The sequence below is a fragment of the Syngnathus scovelli genome, chromosome 10 (genome assembly GCF_024217435.2).
Source record: "Syngnathus scovelli strain Florida chromosome 10, RoL_Ssco_1.2, whole genome shotgun sequence".
Taxonomy (NCBI): domain Eukaryota; kingdom Metazoa; phylum Chordata; class Actinopteri; order Syngnathiformes; family Syngnathidae; genus Syngnathus; species Syngnathus scovelli.
The window spans coordinates 8,393,195-8,419,568 of record NC_090856.1 but is presented as its reverse complement, the minus strand read 5'-3'; the positions used below and the strand labels follow the sequence as shown (position 1 = coordinate 8,419,568).

At 38.7% G+C, this 26,374-nt stretch overlaps 1 long non-coding RNA gene across 1 annotated transcript in view; it reads left to right on the top strand.

Annotated features, from left to right (window-relative positions):
- The window catches only part of LOC125976101 (uncharacterized), an 88,930-nt gene extending 63,051 nt beyond the window's left edge, over positions 1-25,879 (top strand). Inside the window, exons 4-6 of the long non-coding RNA XR_011087543.1 lie at positions 23,495-23,690; positions 24,683-24,721; positions 25,439-25,879. This is a non-coding gene — a long non-coding RNA (uncharacterized lncRNA). The remainder of the gene's footprint in view (positions 1-23,494; positions 23,691-24,682; positions 24,722-25,438) is intronic.
- Positions 25,880-26,374: the final 495 nt, after the last annotated feature.

Here is a 26,374-nt window from a genome sequence, read left to right as displayed (position 1 = left end):
ATGTCAGGATGAGTTTTTAGTGGTTTATCGACAATTTGGCTCTTATTTCCCTCACATGCCGTAGACCAGCGATGGAATCTTTTTGCATCCGTTTTAGCTGCTAAAAGCTCTTGGAATCTCTCTGCCATGCATCATTAACACATGGAGTGTCACTGCTACAGCTGCAGGCCAGCAGCAGCTCCACCATTGTGTCCTGGGAGGAAAAATGAGGGGGGAATTTTAACACCTGCCTCGTAACTTGTCAGGGTGAAGCTTTGGCTCCGATTCATGGTGGGGTCAGCTTGTCTGCTAATCTGCTAATATGGTGGGTATAATTGAAATTGAATGGTCGGCAGTGCGATGTATCCAGGGGAAACAGTTGTTTCTCCCCATTGCCAATGTTGTGGTACCCAATCAGAGGTAATCACCGCCGTCAGACTGATCAGCTTAATGCAATTGGATGGGCTTTAATTCACACATCTGTCTACAGCACAGGTGCATGGGTGCGTACATCTATGGCTTGTAATTCCCTTTTATAAAGATTCCATTCCAGTTTCCATACGTGTGACTGTCTAAAGTGAATTCCAAGGTTGATTTATAGTCTGCACGTGAAGGGGAAAAGAATACAACCTAGCAAAGTATTGACATAAAGACTAAAAAAAGGTTTCCATGTGCATAGAAACTTAAAATTTCTGCTAAAGTGGTGTGAAAGTGTATTGTGTTAGCACACATGCAATGCAGTGAGCCAACATCATGAATCAGGTGTTGGCCGCACCAAAGACAAGCAGGCTGAGATTCAGAGCGAGGCTAGACATGAGTCTGTTGATTTTGGGAACAAAGAAGAAGCATAGTAAGAGAAGAATCCCTTTTCTCCCTCCACATTGTGGTGTCAAAACTCCCTGTCACTTTTTCCCCCTTCCTCATATAATTCTTTGCAGACAGACACTTGTGAGAGGTCAAAGATTTGCTTTTGCATTGAGGCACAAATTGTTCATGATTTAAAAAGAAACAGGGAAATTATTTAAATCCAAAGCAATTCCTCTCTCCTGTTTTATGACCTGATATATTCACTTCTAGCCAACTATGAGATCCTTCACGCACTTAGAGTTTAACTAGAAGCTAAGTAACGCCTAAGCCATCCCCCCTGCGTGTCCCGCTCTCTGGTCACATTCGGTCTCAACCCTGCATGCCCGTCTGTCTCCATTTATATGTATTCTTACAAAGTTCCATACGGCACCAACAGCGGTAACACAAGCCCTTTTGCCTACGAGAGTGACAGTATAATTTACATAGATAATACACTTCGACCAAGGTGCTCTGGCAACTTGCACTATGTGATTTACTGTTCAACTTACTGTTTGGATTTACAGCAGCACTTACTCAGAAGGGGTCTTTACTTCTACGCAGTGAAGGGCCGAGATTAAGTTTGCAGGTCATTCATTACAATAAAATCAAAAGAGGTTGTCAGGTACGTAGGGAGTAAACTTCCTAAAGTATTTGTTATGCATATAGCACTTATGGTGATAAATAATAATTGCCATGAGATTTTTTTTTTTTTTGAAGGCCAATGTTTGTATAACCATTGTCTTACAATGTAATTGTCTAACTTAACATGCAGCTCCCTATTGCAAAAGAAAGTGCTCGGTTTATCATACATGGCGTTGGGCTGAGGGGAAATTAAATTAAATTCACTCTTGTGACAATTTCAGTACAAATCCACTCAAGTTATTGAAAACCTCAGTGTTTGTATAAGTGGATGAAAAACACCCCCGAGAGTTCACTTCTTTTCCCCTACATAATGTTTCTCCATATTCCATTTGGTGATTAAATTCATCACGGGACTTCTGTCCTTTCTTTGGGCACTGCGAACTGTTAAACCTGACTTGATCATTCTGCTCACGTTTCCAATTGGAAGAATTGTATGGAGTGATTTTAAAAAGTTTGTTTGTAGTTGTTTTCCTTTTTTCTTTTTTTTTTTTGCTGTATATTTCCATTGACCTAGTTTAGTAGATTTTTTTAATCCTTTCTCACCCCTACATAGAATTGAATGCATGTCTGAATCATACTATGTGGATACAAAATTATTAATTATGAATCTGTAAATGTAAAGCATCATATAATATGCATATGTGTAACAAATTACAATATAAATAAAATATGTTTGTAGCTTTGTGTACTTGTTTACCTGCGTTCCGGCTGAACTCATGCACATGTTCTCTGTTTTCTATTAATATCAGCATGTTGTTATTGGAACACTTGAACGTAAATGGATAATTCTGAATATAAATTCAGTTTCAGAGCTTTGTTCTTTTCTTTTGCTTGAGTGTAACTTGAGTCCGTTTTCCAATTTAATGACCAAGGTCACGGTTTGGGCTGTACTATAATTCTTTGTAGCAACTTTATTTTCCTTTATTCCAATTATCTTCTCTCCATAAATATGATGTTACTCGGCATTGACTCGATACAGATACCCTCAAATTTTTCTGCATATGTGATTACATTCAGTTGTGAATTACTTGGGTGAAAAAAAAAACAGTTTGAACTATTTTAACCCAGCCACTTAATTATAACCAGCAAGCTACAGGGTTCTTTATCCCCTTTGAATAATTATGACACGGATGGCTCCTGGACCGTTTATTCGTATGCATGAGACGGCCAAAATGAAAATATTGAAAAAAAAAAAAAACGTGTATGCATGTGTAAGAAACTCAAAAATAGACAGCTGAAGGGCTTATCCAATCATTGTGGAGGTTAGTAGAAGTTGCTTTCTAGGACGCGACAATCAGCTCCCCGTGCACAAACCCCCACTGGCCACCTCTTGTCACAGGTGAAGAAGTTGCAGAATAATTACCTCTGTAGCGCCAATCCTTCCCGTTTTCGCCCCACTACCTGCTGAAAGCGTTTCAGACATTCATTTCCATGTTCATTTCAGTCTGACCCAGGAGGAAACACCTGTCGCTGTTTCAAGCTTCTGTGTTTGTCCCTGTAACTTTGCCATTCCCCACTTGATAGTCACTTCAAAGGTAATTACACCTTAACGTTTAGTTTGATAGGATGTGAAGACACCTGAATGCAAATGAAATAAAGGTGGTGGAGTGGAAGAGAGCCAGGTTGGGAGCTTTATTTTGTTTTCCCCACTCATTTCACTTTCAAAGTCAACAGTGTTGACAACAGCCTGTGTACATCTATATGGGTAGTTTTTGAAGAGTGGTCTAGTTCCGCTGACTCGCTTCGAAAGTCATTATTTTCACTACTTACATCATTACAGGTTGACTGTAGAGATAAAAACAACTTGATTGAGATTTGTGCCATCATTTATAAGTGAATGTATTTTGAGTGATGGAAAATATCTCTTCCGGCAGCTGAAAACATGAAAACACAGCAATTAAATTAACACCCCTTTGTACCATTAAAATGCATCATCCTCAACTGAAATGTTCCTAATAAACTGGCAGAATGTCAATGCCACATTATACAGTTTAAGTGACCCTAATTACACTAACTTAGTAAAATTTATCAGCATATATTACGCCACATGAATCAAATCAGACGCCTCCGTCTGACCTTAGTGTAAGTTTTATCCTAATAGCATCGTCGTGATACATGTCAATGAATAACTGTAATGATAAAAATATGATGAAAACGTTTTCCTCCATCAAATGAAAATGAGTAAGTAAAAGTACAGTGTTTGGTTTTAAAGACTGAACTACTAACCACAAACATCTATTATATCCGTTAATGTGCCTCGCAACATAATAGGCAACTACAAACTTTGGCCTTGTCTTCTTCTGTCATTCCATCATTCCCTTGCTAGGGAACAACCCCAGTATGGGGGCCCTATTTCGATGACAGACCAAAGGGCAAGTCAAGTTTCCCACTGATCTTGAAGGACAAAAGCCAGTCATAATAAGTCAAGGCTGATCCGTGGACCCCGGGCCCCACCGCCAAGGAAGACAAAGAACTGAATTCTCCTCACAAAGGCAAGTTATTACAGCCAAGAGCCTCACATTGCTTCAATGTCAATCAAACAAGCCAGTTAGAGAAGTGAGCCAGGACTGTTTTCTTCTCTTAATTTGAGGAAATCAAAGGTATTCCTTCTTTCACTCTCCCCTGTCTACTGCCAAAACATTCTCTTGCATTCCGCTTTTATACATTCTCATTACCTCCACTTGCTCTGTCCTCTCTAGTTACAGACGAGTCTTTCATCCACATGTCCAAGGAATAGAGTGATGGGATCGAGATGACGACTGGAGAAAGAAGCTCTGTTGCCCTTTACCTTACCTGTCCAATACCACACCCTGGCCCTCTAATAACCTGCAATTATGTATGGGCCCTCTTGAGATTGTTGCCTGGCCCTCCAAGCCTTTTTAAAAATATATATTATGTCTTTAAATAAGACACTTTCAATAATTACCGGTACTTTCAAATGTTTCAACTTCTAACAGTATAAAAGTTAAATCAATATTCTCCTTAATTTCTCAGAGAGTGACACTATGGGTAATTGTTCTGCAAAATTCAGTTTTCCGCAATAGAACTCAGTGGTCCGAAACATTGGAGGGAATTAAGTTATCAGCAGTGATTCTGTCTTTGCAATAGCAAATGCATATGAAACAATGTTCAAGCTTATACAAATTGTGATTTCTCCCCATCTGCTCAAAAGTCAGAAAGACAAAATCCCTAGTTGGCTTCCTAATGTCGTTCTTGGGTTTATGGAGGCTTATTTACTGTTAGCTCTAGTGCTTCCCAAGTGCTCACTAATCTTGCCGCTTTGGATTTCTTGGTGAACTGCAGCTCTGACACTCCAGCACTTTTAGCCTGACAAAAAGGAATTAGCTAGATATGATGTAAGACCCTCATAAATTGTAACATTAATCCATGTGTTAGATATATAACCCTTTCCATTGTAATACTAATTAAGTCTTGCCCTTTTTGTCTTGGAAGCCAGTTTTTGTCTTTGGGCAGATGCCCATCTGCACCCGCAGTGATATCTGAGTTCAGAGTGGGATCCCCTAGAGTCAGAGTCTTTCCCAGGAGCATGCATTCCCATCAGGTAAGGGTAATTAGGCCAGGTGAATAGGCCACCGGCCTGTTTACAGTGGAGTCTTGTTCCCTTCTGTCGCAGAGCCCATTGTTGGAAAAAATGGGATAAAAGACGAAACGTTCTGTCAGGAAATGAAACAGTGACTGGGACTTTATTAGAGCCACCGTAATTGGATATAATTGGAAAATCCACTTAAAGAAGGCAAAATGTAAGAAGTGCAAGAATAATGTTTTTCTACTTGTATCTTGCATGAACAAGCCCTGTTTTGAATCTGTGCAAATCTCAAAACCATCAAAGCATTCTGGAGTGACATTGGCTGCCCGATGTTAGAAAACACACAGCTAAAAAAAAAAACCACCTAATAATGGCAAAGGAAAAACACCTACTAGACCATAAGACTTGGAGAATAGCAACAATTTAGACACCATTAAAAAAAACTATATGATTTTTACCAAATCGACCAAACATTGGAGGAGCTACTTTTCACTCGCCATTTTCTGCCTGTTCTATCCTCTACTGTTCCATCCTAGCCTATAGCTACGCTCTTCCGGACTGTTTTTCTCTGGTGCATGGAGCTGCTACAGGCAAGATAAGACTGGTTTCCCCGAGTTAGGGCTTAGCATAATCCCTCTTCCTTCATTGGGAAAAAAAAAAAAAAAGAAAAAAACATTGCAGAAGCTAATCAACACATGACTGAAGTAGAGAGGAAGTGATGGAGAAAGAAGACAGGAGTGAAGGAGGTGTGAGAGTCCGGTTAAACCAATGTAGAAATAGTTTTTTACAAAGTAAGACTTCTAACAAACATTTGACTAAATTTCACCAAACTGGAAACAACAATGAAACAGCAGAGCAGAAAACGGTTTTGCATACCAGACGATCGGAGTGAAAGCTAATCCTTTAACAAGAGGTCTGGGGAAACCCAAGCCCAATGCCCAGAGGCCTGACATGCCTAAAACTGGCATCCCAACTTTCAGTGGCAGGGTTCAGACAATGCAAGCTGGGAGCTGGTGCCCCAGAATTAGCGAGAGCACAACAGTTCAAAGATGGGATACAGACAGAGCTGCAGCCTGTGCAGCGCCACTTGACATAGGATGCTGCTAAAAAGCTGATAAAACAGCTTATGTGGGATGGATGCTTTGAATGAATGCATGCTTTGCTAAGGGATTGGAAGGAATGCATTAGAATTCCATTATCATTCTCATGCAGGTAAAACTGGAAAGATGACAAATGCATGATGCATGATACACTGCATTACAAATTACAATAATACATATTGGGTGCATTATAAGTTAGTATTGTATCATTTTACATTCTTCTCATTTTACTATGTCAGGTCTCATGGCTCTGCACCTTTCTTGTGTGTTTGTGGAGGCGGGCTTTGGGCAGGGGTTGTCATCTTGCTGGATTGGTGGAATGAGTGGTACTGGGGCAAGGTGCAAACAATCATCATCAGTGTAGTATTTAAGCTAGTCCCAGGCTCTACCTTGTTGCCAGGTCATCACACTCCACCACGAGTGTGTGCAGCAAACCAGTTTTATAATGTTTCCGCCAAGAGCTTTGGTTTGTCTGACTCTCCCTTGTTCCCAGCATTCCTGCGACTGTTTATTCCCCTGATCCTTGCTTGCTAGGAAGGTGTCCAGCTCTTTGAGAAGCAGATCTGTCCCCTTCTACTAGTTGGATTCCCGTGACCTGGAACTGCTTTGGATCACTGCAATCACCACCAGTATTGGTTCAATAGGTACCTTTTCTGTCAATCCGTCTCAGCTACTGGGTTCTCCACAACTCACTGCCCTCACATCTAGCAAATTATCAAAGCAAGACAATATGTATTTTCTAAAAAAAAAAAACTGAGGTTAGCATGTTGGCTTTGGCTATTCGCTAGCATTCCATATTCTCAAGTGGCCCCTTTGCAAAAATATTTGCTCACCCCTGGCATAAGAAAAGACAAAAGTCCCTGAAGAAAATCATTAATGCATCTTAAATTTGCATGAAAATCAGCTCATTTAATGTATTTTTAAGTCTGGCGTGTCAACTAGGCACGCTAAAGGAACATGCTGCAACTGCATTCCAAGACAATCTAACTTGTACATAGAAATCGTTTGGGAAAAAAAATAAGCTTCAGGTAACTTCAGTTCGGATTCATAGGCCATTTTCTGACATTTGTAGAAAATGTTTTAAGCTGGTGCAAAGGGTAAAACTAAGAAAGAACCCAGTGGCTGTTTTTGATTTATTTTCACCCGTTGTTTAAACTCAAAACTTAGTACAACTTGCAGAACCAAATATATGAACCTCGAAACATTTGACTGTGATCCGAACTGCTTTCACCATCTACACTCCCCCCCCCAAAAAATAAAAAAAAATAAATACGGACTACCTGATAAGTACTACAGTGAAACTTTAAGTTGGGAACATAGTTTTGTTTTTTTACACCCTGAAAGCTTTATGAACCCTTTATCGTCATATGCCACGGCAGCCTGCGGCTGAGTCCTCACCTTTATATGGTCATTAATATAATCTTTCCTTGACCTTACAACAGTCGCTGCATACTCTACACAGTACAGTACCTCAAAATGAGCTATTGTAGATAACCACATCACATCTGTGATTACCCAACTATGGCAGACCTCAATTGACCTAACTGTTATTGGTAGTGCAGACCTGAACCATTAAATCCATACAGAACACTGCTGAGAAAAGCTTTTCTACAAAACCATTATATAGTATAGTTCTCTTTTCTTCTGAAAGCATCTCAAAAAGTCGACTAAATCATTTTGACCTTGGCAGCGATATGTTAACCTCATATGGATTTGAGGTTAGTCGCAGCTCACAGAAATAATGATTTGGAAGATTCCCTGGAGGATTTATACTTTTAAACAGAAGGCTGTTTTCTTCTTCACAATTATAAATCAAACAGCTGGTGCCCACTAACGTGAGGAAAAGCAAACAAAATGATTACTATTAGACTTGATTTAAATAAAAAAAACTCAGTGTTATCCCAGCTTTTCAGTATTGGATGACTGATTTCCATTTAATTCCAAATGAAGGGTGGTACTTTTACAACCTGTTTTCATTGTTTGCAAGTTCTAACCATGCATAAGACTGGAGGGTGATTGATAGCTATTGCTTGTCAGTTTTTAATCAAACATTTTAGCTGAAGATTGTTTCACTTTGAAAGAGTTCGGCACTCATAAATTCTATTACAGTTTAAAAGCTGCAACCCCGTCTACAACAAGAAATCTGTGGCCACTAAGAGGAAGTTTTGATGGACTGGATCACTGCATGGAATAAAAAAAGAAAAACCTAAAAACTGCCATTCATGTTCTAAAGAAAACAGCGGCTCATTTTCAAATGTTGGGCATGGTGCCAATCTAAACTAATACCTCAACACATGCACAAAGAACATCCACTTGGTGTGGAAAGAATGAAAATTCAAACATCTAATTGCTCGTTCGCTCTGTAATTAACATCCATACTACAATAAGCGAGGCTGAGTTAGTAAATTAGCAAATATGTTCTGAGATGACCACTTTATTCATAAATAATCATGAGGGTCATGCTGGGTTTAAATACAGACTACTCCATTCACTGCTAAAGCTGAGACTTTGCTCTCTTTGGGATTTTTTTTCTGCAGAATTGCTGAAGGAATCATGAAGCAATCCTAGGCTAATAACTACTTCTAATTTTATGCAAAAAATGGAGAATTGGCCCACTTATGCTGTGATTTGTCACTTTATGCATGATGTTCACAGGGAGAATGTTAAGTACAGTAAGTGCGGTAATTACTAGGGCAGTTGTCAAAGGGTCTTCTTTGCATTGCGTATGATTAATAGTCACAGCTAAGTGAACAATCGTTTGAGAAACCCCAGGAATCTAAAAGGTTGCAGTAATCCTTGTTTAAAATGTGCTCCGGTATCTCTGGGATTAGAACCCATCATAATCACATGGGAATAGTTATTATAGATTAATGTAGGAATTTCACGTTAAGGTAACATATTCCGCAATAAAAATTATGTTTTGACCCATGGACCTACAGTATGGAGCTCTTTGGTTTGCTTCCAGTTCAGGATTTAGACATTTTAAAGCGAAGTTTTTTTCAACATAAATCATGTTATTTTGTGGCCTGCATTATTCTATTTCGATAGACTATGTATACACACCTCAAGGCTAACTACTGTAACGGTTTACAATCTCAATCCCTTGCAAAGGATAATATTCGAAGCGTAAATTATTGCAAAATCTCGGTTATTTATCACCCATTTGGAATTTAAGTAAAGATTATAACAAGGATCATAGAAGTTGACAAGATTTGCTTTCACAGGCCACATAAAATGTTGGATCGGGCCCCCAGGCCTTGGGTTTGACACATGCGCTTAGGTCATTAATTATTGTGACTTAAAAATGCATTTCTCCTTTGTGTCCTTTTTAATTCAGAAAAAGATTCCTGATGACATTTTATCACGTCTTAACTAAAAGGCTAAATTATGCATATGCTCATTATTTTTATGCAGAATCGAAACAAGGGAGCTTTTCTCTTTAACTTTTCTGTTTTTTTCTCCTCCTTTCTCTACTTACTCTCATTTTCAGCATCATTACAGGCACTAAATCCACTATCAGAGGGCTAAAGTGATTAATGTCTTGGGTTGGGGACGTCTTATGTTGAGATAGAGATGGAGATGGCAGGATTTAATGCACAAATTCACTGATGAAGGGAATTAAAATGAAAAATATGCTGACATGTCAGTAAAAGCATATAGCAGGGGGATATGGTTAAGATACAGCTAAGACTTAATTGGTAGGGAAATTAATGCAGTATTTAAGATAGCAGCTTGCACTTTTGAGCCTATGCCAATCCATATAACTCAAGTTTAAAAAAAAAAAAAACAAAACATGGCAGGTCAAGTAAATACTTGTGGGGTGGAGGATTATTTGTTCCTCGTAAGGAAAAAGACAGACTTCCATAATATGGGTTTTTTTCAAGTGTAAAAAGGAGTGTCAGTGTCAATCACTTCAGCCCTCTCCTGCCTGTCAGTCTAATTGCAATCTCATTTTAAATGCAGCAGTATGTGGACTATGCATTTTTAATGTTTTTCTTGCTACTTATATGATAAACATTAAATATGAATCATTTTTCAATCCCTTCTTTGTATATACATGTCGAGCTTTGGAGCATGGCAACTGTGCCTGAGATCATATTTTAGCAAAAGCAAAATGTACAAATGCATTATTACATAAATTGCACCTTCCTTTGATTTGCACAGTCACAAGATGCCACACAGCTGGTGGATTTTGTGCGACTGATGCATTTGGCTCCATCTGCCACATTATTTGCTCCAGGTATTGATTTTCCTTTCATGATATGGAGATTCATTCACAAAGAAGTATCTATCTTATCTCTAATTGCTTTTTAACCTTGGGAAATAAGCATGCCCAGGCAGTCAAGCAACTGAATACAGTCTTGGTCGAAACTGTTGGACTGGCATGCATTTGCATAGTTTTGAGTGGTCCCTCAGGGGATTCCTGTAGCCGAAAGCCTCCCAGGCTTTTTTGCTTGTGCGTCCGTGTGAGCATCTGTGTTTGTGTGCATGAGCGTACACTTGTCTGTGTTCACGTCCTGCTTTAAACCCTCACTTAACCAGCTATCCGCAGTAATACTATTCTCTCCACAGACACCTTCAAGTTCCTGGGAACCACAATCTCTCGGGACCTGAAATGGACCGGCCACATAGACTCTGTCCGCAAGAAGGCCCAGCAGAGGCTGTACTTCCTGAGACAGCTCAAGAAGTTCAACCTGCCACGGGAGCTGCTGAAGACCTTCTACACTGCCATCATCCAGTCTGTCCTCTGCACCTCCATCACTGTCTGGTTTGGATCGGCCTCCAAACAAGACAAGCACAGACTGCAACGGACAATAAGGACTGCAGAAAAGATAATTGGAATCAACCTCCCATCTATCCAAGACTTGTACCTGTCCAGGACCAGGAAACGTGCAAGTGACATCTCAACAGACCCTTCGCACCCAGGTTGCAGCCTGTTTGAACTACTCCCCTCCGGACGCCGTTATAGAGCTCTGTACACTAAAACCAGCAGACACAGAGACAGCTTCTTTCCCCAGGCTGTCGCTCTGATGAACTCACACCACTCTTAGAGTCTCAGAGTCATTACTGTGCAATAACATCCCGCTTGCCACACCTTTTTTGTCTACACTGTTTGTACTATGTGTCCTCTCTGCATCCATTGCAGCCTGGTCATCCTAGAAGAGGGACCCTCCCATCTGTGGTCTCTTCTCAAGGTTTCTCATTTCCCCTAGCTGGAGTTTTGAGTTTTTTCCTTGCCCTCTTGGGAGTTTAAGATCAGGGGGTGTTTGAGAATATCTTTCGTTCTTCACATGTCCTGAGTGTTGTTGTTAGTCACCTAAATGTTGAACAGAGGCTGTGATTTACCGAAGTCAAATTCCTTGTTTGGCACGCTCAAACATGGCGAATAAAAAACTCTTGAATCTTGAATCTTGAATCTAAGATAGCTGAGAACCAATTCTCATTTAAAATGATGACTGGTAGCCACTCTCCGAATCAATACACTTTAGATGAAAAATTGTAATAGCATTACGGTGCAATTGTTGCACTGTAGTTTTAGTTTGAGTAGGAAATTATGAACATCCTACTCATTTCTTTTTTGTTCTGTATTTCCTCCTGCTGCTTCACCTGGGTTCTTACCTTGGCTACAAAAATGAATTACTCCATGCATCCATGATTTCTACAATAATTTCTCACAAGGGTTATATTTAATACAAGTTACATCAACCTGAAAATTTTGAAGACTAGTAATCATATTAATGATCATAATTATTAAGTATATATTATTGATCTGCAGGTGAATATAATGGTTACTATTATTATTGTTAATTTTTTTTAAAGTTTCTAAGGAGAGCTTACAAATATTGCATATGGGGCCAGTGATATGATTACTGGTAGTTACTTTTATAATGAAGAGGTGATCATTTAGAACAGGGGTCACCAACACGGTGCCCGTGGGCACCAGGGTGCCTGTGAGGACCGCGTGAGTCGCCTGCAGGACTGCTCTTAAATTAGCTCAAATAGCCGCACTTATCAGTGAACTGTATCTATTTATTTTATTTTATTTTTGCTATTCTTGTTTAAATCACTCTAACAAGTGAACTGGAAATGACAATTAATAATAACACACAGTTAAAACAAAATTGAGCAAATTGGCTATTTCAGGAGTGTGTGTCAAACTGGTAGCCTTTTACCTTAATCAGTACCCAGGTTGGTGACCCCTGATTTAGAATTACGTTTAAATTTCAGAGGTGTTCTTAGTGAACTGAAAAACAGGTAATAATAGAAGCGGACGAAAGTTAGATTTTTGTCGGAAGGACAATCAGAAATATGGGACAATATGTTTGAGTATATGGAGAGGATTTGTGGATGTGTGTACCTGGGGCCTTGTCCAGGTAGAAATACATGGAAGCAAGCTGCCAAGGCGAGAGAATGAAACTGAGCCTGGCCACCTGTCCCTGACATCTACGTATCTCCCAATGTACACAACCCCGCCCACCAGACCACCATTTACATGTGATTGATTAAATGGCAAAAGCCAAGCTTGTGCATTTAAGGCTGACAGGCCAAGAGCAATGACTGGTGAAGGATGAATGGACAAAATTCAGACCTGCTGTTTCAACATAGCACAGTCAGACCAACATGAAGATATAATCAAATTGTGCAATGACACGATTAAACTATTTTTCACTGTATCCTCCTTACGAACGTCTCCCTGGAATTAGCAATGTTGGCAAATGTGGCTACAACTAACAATTAATTTAATCTGTATGACAGTATTCATGTTTTGATGCAAAGTATCTGTATGTCTGATTCCATTTTCCCACATTTGTATTCTAATGTGGTCCAAAAAGTTTATTGTCACTTGCTATTGAGGTGTGCCACCTATAGTCTCAAAATGTCATGGAAATGAGTGGGGTAGTTGGAGTGTAATTCTGATAACGAACACACCAGCCAAGCAACAAGCATGAACATGATGCCGCATACCTTCAGGCTTAGTGGCGATAATGAGAACAACACGTAGTATAGTATGTGGTGGTATCGTAGAATCACAAATAAAAATCCCAGCTTCCTATGACAGCATGTATTGCTAGGAAAAAGTGAGCCCATTTGTTTTTACAACACAAATCACATTTTTTCTATTTCCTGTCTGAGGAAGACGCACTTTTGTCAACTGTGAGTCATGAGGGTTTCTGTTTTCTTTCCCACACCTCCATTGCGTGTTTGAAGGGCCTTGTTGACATGAAATGAGGTGAATCCGAGCTGGACCAAAGAGAATACCTTGTTTCGTTCTAGAACAACATGTGGTTGGAGCTGCTTTCAAAACTTGGCAGACTTGGCATGAAAATGGGCTTCTCCCCATTCAGCCATCTGAGTTTATGCTCCACTGAGACCTGTGAAAATAAAGAGTCTCTTTGGCAGCGGTGAAGCGATGCCGCACAACATGCAAACTTTCGGTATCATCATAGAAGATTGTCCTTCACAGAGTAAAACACAGTTTTAAGATTTTTGGGAGTGGGGCATTTATCGCTGCTGCCTATTGGTCAAATAAAATGTCTACTTTTGTTAATTGGTGAGTCTGTAATTTAACATTACAGGTAACTGCAGCAGTGACATAAAATATTGATTTGTTTACTTGTTTTTGGTGTTGTTTTGGAATGTCAAATTTCATAAATTTAAATAAAATGACCGTAATTGAAGATGATTCTAATTAAACATGATTTAAATTTAAGTAATTATTCCACACATAAGTAACATGTAAATAGGAAAAATGCGAACAAGACAAACATCTTTGATCCTTTGTACAGTCTGTCTTTGCTTAGTCAGGTAATCCAATAATACACCACAACAGATTCAAATAAATGAATCGGAATCTGAAGTCTCGCTTCCGCTCCTGAGGACGAGCAGGGGTTAATTTACTAAGTGTCCATGTGTCCCTGTCAAAATAAATGAATTAAAGAAAAGAAAATATTGATTGAAATGTGATTTAGGTGAAAGGTCATAGACAACTGTTGAATGTTGTATGGAAAATGTCAAATGCAAATTGCTTTACCAGTCTAAAGAATCCTCTTGTATAGTCGAGTGATCTCATATTGACCTGACCTTAAAAATTCAAGCAAAACGTGCTCTATGAGTTATTTACATTACATTACATTATTTTTGTGCAAGGTAAAAAATAAATAAATTTATATCGTTAAAGATTATTAAAACCAGACATAGGATTTGCTTCATGTTCTGAAACATTGATCTTGTGCACTCTCCAAAGAATGTAGTCTTCTTTTTTTTCCCCCACTCCAAGGATAGACAGTTTATATATAGTGTGTGATGTGTACAAGGGAGAAGAAGGTGCGGTACGAGTGATATCTTTGAAATGGGTGTTGTCAAAGAAGATTTAAAATCTGGATGGGGAGGAGGGTGGAGGGTGCATTTCTAAGACAGACCATCTCCTTAATTTTTATCCCATTGGAAAAACATTAAACATTTAAACAAGTAATGAAAGGACTAAGAAAGGGATCATGTATATTTTTTTGTAGAAATCAGAAAATACACCCCGGATTTAAAATGAAATTAATTAATAATAATAATAATAATTAATAAATCATTAGTTTTAAAATAATTAGAATTTGGCATCGACCTGATGTTGACCTCTCGATGCCAGCTGTTATTCTGCTTCATTGTTTACTAAATTTCTGGCCAGCAGAATACATGTATACCTAAACTGACACACAGTCACATACACCAACATACATAAACACCAACATCCAATATTAACGTAACACTTAAAAGTCAGCATCATGTGTGTGGACAGATGCCTCATTATAGCCCACCTGTGTTCCTGAGACTCTTTGAACAACAGCGCATCTTCGACATGCACTGTATGCAGGCCTCTTTTTGTGTGAAAGAAATCAAGTGAGCAGAAAGATAAGAGAAACACATTTTCTCCCTCTTTGCATTTTCATGTCTGGCTTTGGTGAGTAAATTTGATGCACTGATAGATGTTGGTATTCTGGTGAAAATGACTTTATTATCGCAGTAGAATCAAATCATATAGTATGCTCAGCAGATTTACTGATGATCACAAGACTGAATATAATAAAATCAAAAGGTGGAAGTGGAATAAGCATCTTCAGTTGCACAAAATATAGCAGTCGAAACAGGCAACCTCATTTCTCCTAAAATGTGCAAACCTGAAAGCAGAAGGTTGACTGGCTAGCTGCAGTCCCATTACATGTCACTTCTTATTAATTTATTTTTTGTGTGTATCTGTTTTGCAATGATTAACATTGCTATTTGTATTTGAAACATAGCGTCATTCGTCTGTCCGCCCACCTGTCCATTTTTTATCATGTGAGTGAGTTAGAGGCGAACCTAGCTGACATTGAGCGAGATGCGGGGAACATCCTGGCCTGGCCGCCAGCCAATCACAGAAATATTGGTCGACCAGCATCCCAAAATTAATTGTGACTTGACCTTAGGAATTACACTAGCATTGAAACGCCCTCTAACCAGGAATATAGAAAAATAACTACAAGTTAAGATGTGATCCAATCACCATTTATGATATTGAGGTGATTTTTTTTCCCTGTTATACGTATGTGCAGTCCTTTTCAAAGCAAAACAGACTTTCGATCAAATGATGAAATTTTGACAGCTGTCTTAGGTCAGCAAGACACCTACTGTTACGTATGATGCAGCTCGGGCTTCCAATGTGCAAAACTGAAGTAAGGCACGATTAGTCATAATGATCCACAGTAGTTATCTTGATTCAGTCATGCTTGGCTAACAGCAGGCTTCTGAAAACAATCCTTGTTGCTTATTTGTGCTTGAAGTAGGTCAGTTCTAATTCAATTTTTGAGCACAGTCATTAACGTACACTTGGAACTTGCTGAACAGACAAATTGAAACAAGATTATTCTTGCAGGACACATTAATTCTCTCCTAAAAAATATAAGCGTAAATGCTGGAAAATAACTGTGTTTGGTCTATTACACAGTCAAGAATAAAGAAAACTGATTAGAAGAAAGTTCCTGCTCCTGCCTATTCTGCAGTTTTTACGTTTTAATCCATTTAATGTGAGTTTGCTGGTTTCCCAAAAGTTGTGTACGACCTCAGGGTCGAAACTGCATAATACACTTTACACCTTTTAAACTCATATTGCACTTAATGTTTCTATCGTGTGGACTGGAATGTTTGGGCTTAGATAGCAGTTTACCTTTCAAGGTGAATCTTTTTTTTTTTATCCAGCCTACGTTGTGTTCAGGTAGAATAATGAGATGTTTTTTAATACGATACCTGACAAGAAACACATTACAAAAAGACTAAGAGAAATGAAAACTGTGCTCAGCATACAATAAGCTAACCTTCTCTAAAAAATAACGAAATTAAAATTAATTTAGAAAAAAAAACGTAAAAATAAAAAAGCCCAAAACAATTTTCACCTTAATATGCTCACCAGTTGCAGGAAGGGCTGGAGAGAGTCAAGTGCAGCGTGACCTTGCAATCCAATCCTCAACTGCAGAGGTTAGCTTTAAGGATGTGAAGCATTTTATCTCTTTAGTAGAGAATGTGTGCAAGTGTGTGAGTGGTTCCGGCGAGGCATAGTTGGAATCACCCAGATGGTCGGATTGATATCCAGAACCAGCTATAACTACAGCTTCACTTTGAGGAGTTGTTTGTATTACAAATTTGATGAGAAACGGTGTATACGTAGGTGAGGTCACAATCTAGCTGGTATGGACTCTACATCCAATATACTCTACACTAAAGTCAATATAACTATGACAAATTTTAAATTGAATCTGATATGCATACCACAGAGGTTCTATTTTGGTTTGTTTCTGCTTTGTATTGCACACACAACAGTTGTGTTGATGTAACACACACACTGATGGATAAAACCATGTGCATGCAAGAGGCAAGACATGCCTTGAAATGAATAATATTGATTGGCTAAGCTTGGTCAGGGAAGCAGAACCAGATCACATGCTATTTGAAGGAGCGTCATCTTGCTGTGTAGCAGCCCCAGACTGCACTCCTGTTAGAGGCCCGCCACGCTCATTGATGTCTCGAATGCCAGCTTTCATTCCATCTCAGCCTGGAAGCTCTGCGGTTTTTACAACTTTTAATCAGTTGTGTACTTATGGTCAGGGTTGTCTGGAGGAGACGGTTAAACTTTGTTGAATCATTTGAAAAGTTGTTAATGCGTTAACTCTGGAGTTGTGCTTAGGTTTAATTTTGATGTTTGCCTGTCTCCATGGGGGTCAAATGCTGAAAGGAGAGATAATTGCAGAGGTGATAAAAAAAGGAATGTGACTTGGGCGCAAACTGAGATTGGCAAGGGGAATTGGGGAGGAAGGTTTCACTCTGAGCGACGTTTTGTGTCACAAACAAGCACTTTCTAATTACTAGCAAATGGACTAACATGAAGCTGCGGTGCTGGCTTGTTTGTAAATATTTAAATCAGTGGTTTGTAAAAGAGCACAGAGCAAGAACTTTCTGGAGGGAATAATTAGGACTTGAACCACAAAAGCGAGTCACCATAAAACACCCCCCGCCCTCATCCACCCCTTCCCCCCACTCCCACACATTCAGAATATCGGTGACCCAGAACCACCGGCCGCAAATACGCTTTTAGAAAGCTGTCAGGCTCCCAAAGTTAAGGGCACCCACTTTACAACAGGGCAGAGGAGGTGAGATGTCAGAGGTTAACTGCAACTCTTTGGGCTGAAACGAACTTTGATGACAAGTTGTGTTGTTGATGTGCCAACAGTGGGGGTCAAACAGTCTCCCGGCAGAGATGTGTCACTTCATCACTTTAACTGCAGAAAAAACAACCAATTTGTCAAGTGCCATACGCTTCCACTTGTCTGAGACAACAATGTATGGATATGTAATGATTTTGGTCTTTTTTTAATTGCCAAGTACAAGTTATTTTTGGCTGACATTCGATGATGGTAGTAACAGTCTTAATATATTGTGTTTTTGTTATAAGTAGACAACACAATCAATTTTGGTGAAAATGAAAAGACACAATACATCCTTTACTGCACGGCTTTTCATCATTGATGGACCATTTGCCGACAGCCAAAATGCACAATATGTCTTGCTATTACTCTCCTGACCTCATTCTGGCTTGGGGACAGCATTACACATGGGGGAGGAAGAGAAAGAGGGATGATGTTAGTAGGAGGATATATTGTGAGGGTGCACATGTGTGGCCATGATAGAGGCCTGCAGAATTATCACTAACCAAAATCCTCTTGGTGCACAAGAAGATATCAGAAGTCAGCATATGTAGGAAAGGTGACAGAGGGGTCACAGTGGCAGAAATTTGAGCAAAATTTCTGAATTCTCTTCAAACATGGGATTGAAACCTGTGCTGGGCTCAGATCAGCTTTTATCTCAATTTTGCAGCCAAATGTGAACATTGTTTAGAGCGGAAGGGCACCTTGAAACTTGGCAGTCAAGTCAAGGTGAATGAGGTGAAAGCAATTTGTTTTGACATAAATTCTAATATGCAGCTAGGAAATACACTGGGTTAAGCAATTTGATAAATTAATAAACAGACGGAAGCACTGTTTATTTTCTTAAATTTAGCGCTACACTAAGCAATGTGAATGTAGTTCAACATACCAACTGTCAAACGATGTGAGTGCAAAGGATATAGGAGTGGGAAAATGTGTATTGTTTTTCAAGCAAAAGTAAAAACATCTCATCTGTCAATCTCTGTGCATCTATCTATATAATTGAGATGTCAGGTAGATTGCAGAAGTGGATGGGCCTTTTGTGAAGTTATGTCTTCAGCCAGTAGCACAGATTAAAACTGTCATTCCCACATTAGTGTCTGAGAATGCAATCAGGCAGAAATGCTGGATTTGCATACTTTCTTGATATCTTGTCTAACGAGTGGCCACATGAGAAAAAGGAAAATAACGATATTGTCAACTTTAAGAACAGTCATCTGGTGATATTTTATATGTGAAATGTCATGTGATGATATTTTATATGTGAAATGCATTTATTCGCTATAATTTTCAGATATCATATACTTAGAAGTTTTAACTTTGCATCTAGATTAACCATATAAACATTTAATCCCCCCCCCCCCCCCCCCCAAATATGCCTCCAAACAGCTTCAAATTAAAAGTGTTAGGGAACTGTTATAATATTTTATCAAGAGAAGATTAATGTTCACTTTAAAATGGGCATAAAAATGTCAGTTGAAAGGGTAAAAATAAATCACTTGTAGATATTTGCAACAACAGATTTACTAATTACAACGAAATTGGTTTTGTACTTAAAATTTGTGAAATGGGCTGACGATTAGTTGAAATGAAACCTCTAATTATATCTATTTTCCAATTAATGTGTATGCTTATTTTGTATAATAATCTTTTTTATTCAACAACTCAGGAGATATTCCTCCTCCTTTGCTCATTTTGTATTCAGTATAATGCAGAGTTAATGTGGTGTTAAATTATGACGGACTATACTCTGGTCAAACACCACGTAGATTAACTAATATCTTTGCAAATTTAGAAAAGTGTGCAGAACATGGAGTGGAGAGGTAATTGGAGAATGTTAGCAATTTACTGACACACAAGGGGGGAACTGGTTAAGGATAGAAAATTGGAAAGAAGCTAAAACAAACTCAGGCAAACAGATTCTCTACTCATTTGCCATACCAAAAATGCTTTTGCTTGAAAGATAGACCGCCTTGAATTTCTAATCATTATCCCTTGTAACACAAATATTTTTTTGTGCAAGAATGAGTCAAAATCTTCTGCTTTCCTCTCAAACACTTGAAAAGTTTCAGATGAGATTAGTCCTAAAGATAATTTCTGCAAACAAATTGGGATGAAAATTAAAAGGAGGCAAAAATAGAGGAAATCAAAATGGCCCGAAGCAACTAGTATGTGAAACAAAAAGATTCCTTTTGAAGTAAGGCAAAGATGGTGGCTCCATGATAACCCTTTCACCCTCGGCCCTTGGGTTGCAAACAGGCAAAACAGCATGTAAACATGGTTTATTACAACATAAAACTTTGACGGTCTTATAGCGTGTCTGGACTTTATTTGTCAGAGAGAGGCTGTCCTAAATAGAGTGGTCGTAAACTTGTATGACTAAGTGCATGTTAATGGCAAAGGAGCCGGGGAGCGACTTACTGCTCGGCTTAACCGTCAGGTTGAAGTGCTTGTTGCAAGTCAGGCTACACAGCACCGTGCAACAGTTCTATTTACGGAAATAACAAACAGAATGGAGGAACAAAGACTGAAATATATCACTGACTCAATTTATTGGCCTTGTATCCAGTCCACTTTTTCAAGAGTGGGTATGTTTTCATTTGAAACTTATATAACCCTGGTCGAGTGGCCTGTCAATTAAAAGTTTCATACAGGTACGTATGAAATGTAAGGTTCTCAAACTTAGAATTGAAATAAATTGGACTCGCCTAAAAGTAACCTGTAAAGGGAAACAATAGAAAGAAATCACCTCCATATTTCAAGTGCAGTTCTACAAGTTAACAATAAATCATGGTTTTCTGAATTAAGAATTCAAGAATTCAAGGTTTTCTGAATTAAGAATTAAGAATTCGAGTATTATTAATTACCTGCAACATATTCCACAAACATGGTAGACATACTGGTCATAAGAGACTATATTGGTCGTATTGTGGAATACTTTCAATTCATGTTTTTTGAGACATATTCAATAATTTAACAGTCATTTTTCAAGGAGTCTAAAATGTAGAGCACCTACCATATGGGAATCTTCCTCAACTACTACTACTGTGAGAACAGGCAACAACTTTTGCATTAAATTAAAGACATTTCAGAGTGACCGTTTATTAACTAAAAATGTTTAATTGTTTTAAAACAAACTCGAGTGCAATTTTCCAAGTGCGCATGAAACGTTCAGACTAGAGTGTGGACATCTTTTTAAAACAACACATTTTTGGCCATAATACACACACCATTAATTCAATTTAGTAACTCTTTTTGACGGTTTCCCAATATTCTAACGTATTTACAGCTAAGGGCGGATACAAACTTCTCTTTGGCTGTTCAGAACCAAGCACCAAACTACACGGGGTGTTAAGTTCAAAGGGCCACATGTAGCCTTGGTCTTTCTCCAGTATACTATAAAGACTCTGTCTCTGGACTGTGTCACACCATTGTCTCCAGAGTTAACCTTTATTTTATGTGCTGGTATTCTGTTACGCGTGTGCTTCGGTGGGAAAGAGTATCTGCAGAGTTGCAAGTTAAGGGAGTGGTTGACATTTTGGCGGTTGTTAAGTTTTGAGCAGCTTCAGGAGCCAGTTGAGATAAAAAAAAGAAAATGTAAGTGATCACCTTTTCCCACAATGCTTTGGCAAAAATGAATAGAAAATGAAAAATTAAATTAGAATAAAGGAAAATACAATAAGTCGTGAAGATCCTGCTGTCAAACCCCATTTCAACAGTTGCAGTATCATCCTCTACCTATGTCCCCAAATACATTTATTTATCTTCCCTTGGCTCCGTTGATTAATGGATAGAGCCACGGCTTATGAATTAATAACGTTAGTGCTATGATAATGGTGGTGAGAGCTAAAGTGGTATTGATGACTCAATCATAGATGGGCAGCTTCAAGACAGTATCAGTATTCTTCACTTACTGTGATTGTGTCTTTTATACCTTGTGCAACTATTCTAGGTCATGTGGATTATGTGAAATCATGGTTCTTCTATTTCCATGACGCATTAAACAGACCAACTTAATACTGCTACATCTGTTGTTTCTTTTAATAAAGTAATTGTGATATAAATTCAATGGACATATTTCCTTTCTATAACCCGCTTTCATTTCCTTTCAAAGCCTCAAGTACCTGATTATTTGACTTCAGCTAGCAAAGAATGTAAATTTAATCCATTGGGATTCCTAAGTACAAAACCAGTGCCCTTGATTTTCCTAGAGAGGGCTAAATGAATTAGTATGCTCTTATTATTTTTCATAAGGATTCTTGATGAAGCTTTTTATCCTAATGTGAAGTGAGTACTTTTGAGCATGAATTTATTTATTTTCACTCTTAGATCAATCATATGCAAAGGAGATACACCACCGTGTTGCCCCTGATATTTTAGTTTTCCAATTGATATTTGATTGGTGATAAGTGAACTTAATTACTGCAGGTTTTCTTCTCGATCATCATACTATGTAGAGTTGCACTCGCTATTGCAAATTACCGTAATTTCCGGACTACAAGCACCAGCTAAAATTAGGGGAAAATCCTGTTTTGTTCACATATAAGTTGCAGGGGTTTTAAATGAAATGTCCTCATCTCTATAACCTGTATTACCAAAACAAATCCTTTTCCAACATCATAAAAATAATGAAAAATCCATCGACACATAAAATGCACCGGATTATACCATCCAGGGTTCAAAGCTTTTGCAAAATGTAGTGGCTTATAGTTATGGTAGTACATATGACATTTTTCAATAAATGGTCATTATAATTGGTGTTTAACATATTTTTGGGGTTCAGTTTGTTTGTTGGCAACTCTACGTTTTATGTAAATTAGCAATGTTTTTTGTAGCTGCAAACCATTTTTAATGTTTGTCACATGTTTAGACGGTGTAGAAAGGTCATTCATTGCAGTTTGCCTCATTCTAGTTTACTGTCTGCATCTGGCAATGAATGACCCATCAGTCATTGGTCTGCACACCGTTCTGAAATAGCCCATGTTTATACAGGTGTGTGTGTGTGTGTGTGTTTTCCTCTGTTAGCAGACAGGCTTTCATCATTTTTTTGTGCTACAGCAGGTCATTTTACTCTTAAGATATATGATGGGCATTTCAAAATCTGATTTTCAACGCAAGGTCCTCTTGTTCGAGACGCAATAAAGTCAGCTTAGCGAATAACACTGAACCCGAGAGCTTGCAGGTGAATAGTTCCCTGACTAATGAATAACTTAAATGCAAAAGTAGAAAATGAGGACTATATGAGTTGGAGCATGAGGGCATGGTGTGTAACATTTTTATCGCCATTTTTATGTAATTGAAGCTCCCTAATCACCGCACGTGAAAGATTGCATTTTACCACCATTAAGCGAGCACTTTTACTGAATTATCCCGCCCACGACAACAAAGTCTTTCCTAAAACATGGCATTATTGATGTGAATTTAAAATTGCAATTGCAGTTTTACGAAACCAACAAAATACGGCATGATGAGTTTTTTCTTAATAATTTTGACTTGTAAAATAACTATCGATGCAAACAGTTACTGCATATCTTGTTGGAAAAACACATTCTGAACGTTGTTTTGTTCTTTGAATGTTTGGCCTCCCAATATGGACTGCAGTACATGTGGGTGCCTATCTATGCACATGCCAACGTTTCTCTTTGTGCTTTATTTAGATACCTGCATTTTCTGGTGTGGATTGATGACACTACCGGGTCTCGCCTCCCACGCCTGCCCTGCCCAGACTCACACAGGAGCTGCTAACAGATAAGCAGTGGGGGCCCTGCAGAGTTCTTATACTACTTGGAAGACCAGCCTGACATGTTCCACTGTGAGCACAGCAGTTTCATAGCTGAGAGTAAATATTTCAAGGTCAGTTTTACTGAAAAGGTTGGGTTGATACAATCTGGTTTTGAGGAGTATGAAGTGAAATTTTTGAGCGGTATTTTTTTTTTTTTTTACTTTCTGGCACACGGAAGGAGCCACCTCCACAAGGAGGCTCAGTTTCAGTCAGTGGGAACAGTGAGGCAGAAAAATATCCCCTCCCTCAATGGTGATTATTTCCTGCCCACTACACACGTGCGCACACACACGCGCACACACACACACACACGCACGCATGCACACACGCACACACACACACACTACCATCATGCAGTCCATTGATACTCCTTGAAGACAAGGTCGTGCTCACTTTCCAGATGACATATTCTTAACTTGGGGTCCTGGCCTTAACACACAGGAGGAGCATAAGGGCCACAGTGTTGCAGAAATTGTCACCCAGAGTGTTAAAATTCCACCAGGAATGTTAATCTGGTTGGTCCCTGCCAGCACACACTTTAGAAATCCCTAACCCCATTGCATAAAACCGATTTGGTTGTCCAGCACTTCTAAGCCTTAACACTCTTCTGTCAGCGTCGAAACATGAGCTTTCCATACTCCAAATCCAACTGTCAGTCAGTTGTTTTTAACATTTTAATAAAAATGTATTTAAGGTTTTAATGAACATTATTTAAATGATCTGACTTGAAATGGAAAGTAAATGTTTAAAATAGCATGTCATTTAATAGACAAACTGTCATGATTTGTATATGTCTACATTGCATTTAGATTTATTTCTTGTTTTCTTGTCCTAAGAGAGAGATTTTTATTCTTTGATTGTTTTCATTGACATTTTGTGTGTATGTTGTGCAACTTGTCCTAAAATCTAAGGAATCCCTACAGGGCTACTGTTTACTGCAGAAATCTATGTGGGCACATGAGGAATGTTTTTTTTAGCAGGGTGTGTAACATTGTTTTGTCAGTGTGCAATGTTTACTTGCACAATCATTGCCCTCATCTGGCGTCTTTTGTGCCTCCTACAGGTGTCTGTTCTCACCATATCTAGAGGAGAGAGGCACAAGGTAATGCAAAGCATTTTAATTATTTTACATTCACTGTTTTTTGCCTTTCTTTTAAATGACAGCAGTATTTTGGACCCAGACAATGAAAACATTTGAAAATGCATTTGTTCACTTTTTACGTTAAAATTTCAAAGAATTCTACCATGGGCCTAGAACTCATTGGCGGACCCCATGTAGTTAAGAATGGAGGAGTGCGATCAAAAGAACCTCTGGTCTGATTTTCCTAATGGGTATAGAAATTATTGAGGTGCCCTTGAGCAAGGCACTAAACACCTCTAATTGCTTAAACATGAACGCTTTTTCTGTCATTTTTGCTATGTTGGCATATGAATTAATCTGTACAAGATGTGGGGATTAAACACTCTACTGTAGTTAAACAATGGAGGGATTTAGCAAGGAATGCACAAGTGGAGGGGGTGTGCCAGAATTCGTGAGACTCCCCTTTTGCTTGTGTAACAATGCAATGATTCATAGCTGACTGGAAATTGACTAGGTTAAAAAGATGCCAGGTGGTAGAAAGTCATCCCCAACTCCCACTCTACACTTGTATGGCTTGTGTTGACAGAACTGTAAAAAGGAGTCAGCTCTGCAGGCGTGTGTCTTTAAACCCTATGACACAATGACCCGGTACAGCGTTGATGTGTTGATGCTGCTCTTTTGTAGTTATTGCTCCAGTGTTCGGTCAACATGACAATGATTTGCTTCCTTTTGTGACAGCTCTGATATCCATGGCGTGTTGCTGTCAAAGCTTCAACAAACATGAGTGGTGTGAAACTAATGAGGGCTGATGCTCCATTGATGTGTACTTGCATGTGCAGCCGCATACTCAGCTGTGTTCAGCCAGGTGTTTATAAACACGGATGCCAGCGTTACCATACAAGTTGCCACTTGTTATGCAAGTTGAGGTGGAATGTTTGCATTTTGCACTGGGAAATCTCGCTTTACACTTGTGTGACAAAAGGTTAAAAAGGTGAGGTGAACCTGTAACAGGCATTACATTTGCACTTAATTAAAACTGAGAGTTATAATAATAATAATAATAATAATAATAATAATAATAATACATCTATTCATCCATTTTCTGAACCACTATAATATATAGATACTTTTTAGGGATGAACAGTTTAACCCTGAACGTTATTAGCATTTTCCTTGCTTAAAATTAGCTTAAAAATCTCAAAAGCGAGGCATTGACTATGCCCTTTAATTGTATCTTATGTACAATTTTTTTTAGCATGCCATTTAGAAAATGAAACATACATACATTAAAAGTTGTTGTAGTATGTTTTGAGCCCAATATTCCAATAAACTGGTGAAGTGTTGATTGTTTTGAAGGCTTTTTGCATTACTATTCAAAGACCAACATTTTTTTAACATTTCTGTGAGCTTTTGTCTGCACTTTGAGTATCCAAACACATAGTTGATATGACAACAAAAAGCAAAAACAACACTGTTCTATTCATTTTCACGGCCTCATAGTATTTGATGGTATGCCTTGTTGTTGGATTTCCTGGATTCGGGCCAGCACTGGATAAAAAGGCGACGGCATGGAGAGTGAAAGCATAAGCGATCACAGAGCTGAAAAAGGTGGCAGGAGGATGGACAAACTCACAGCTTGTCCTGCAGTTCCTGGCCTGGCTCACTCTTTGTTTG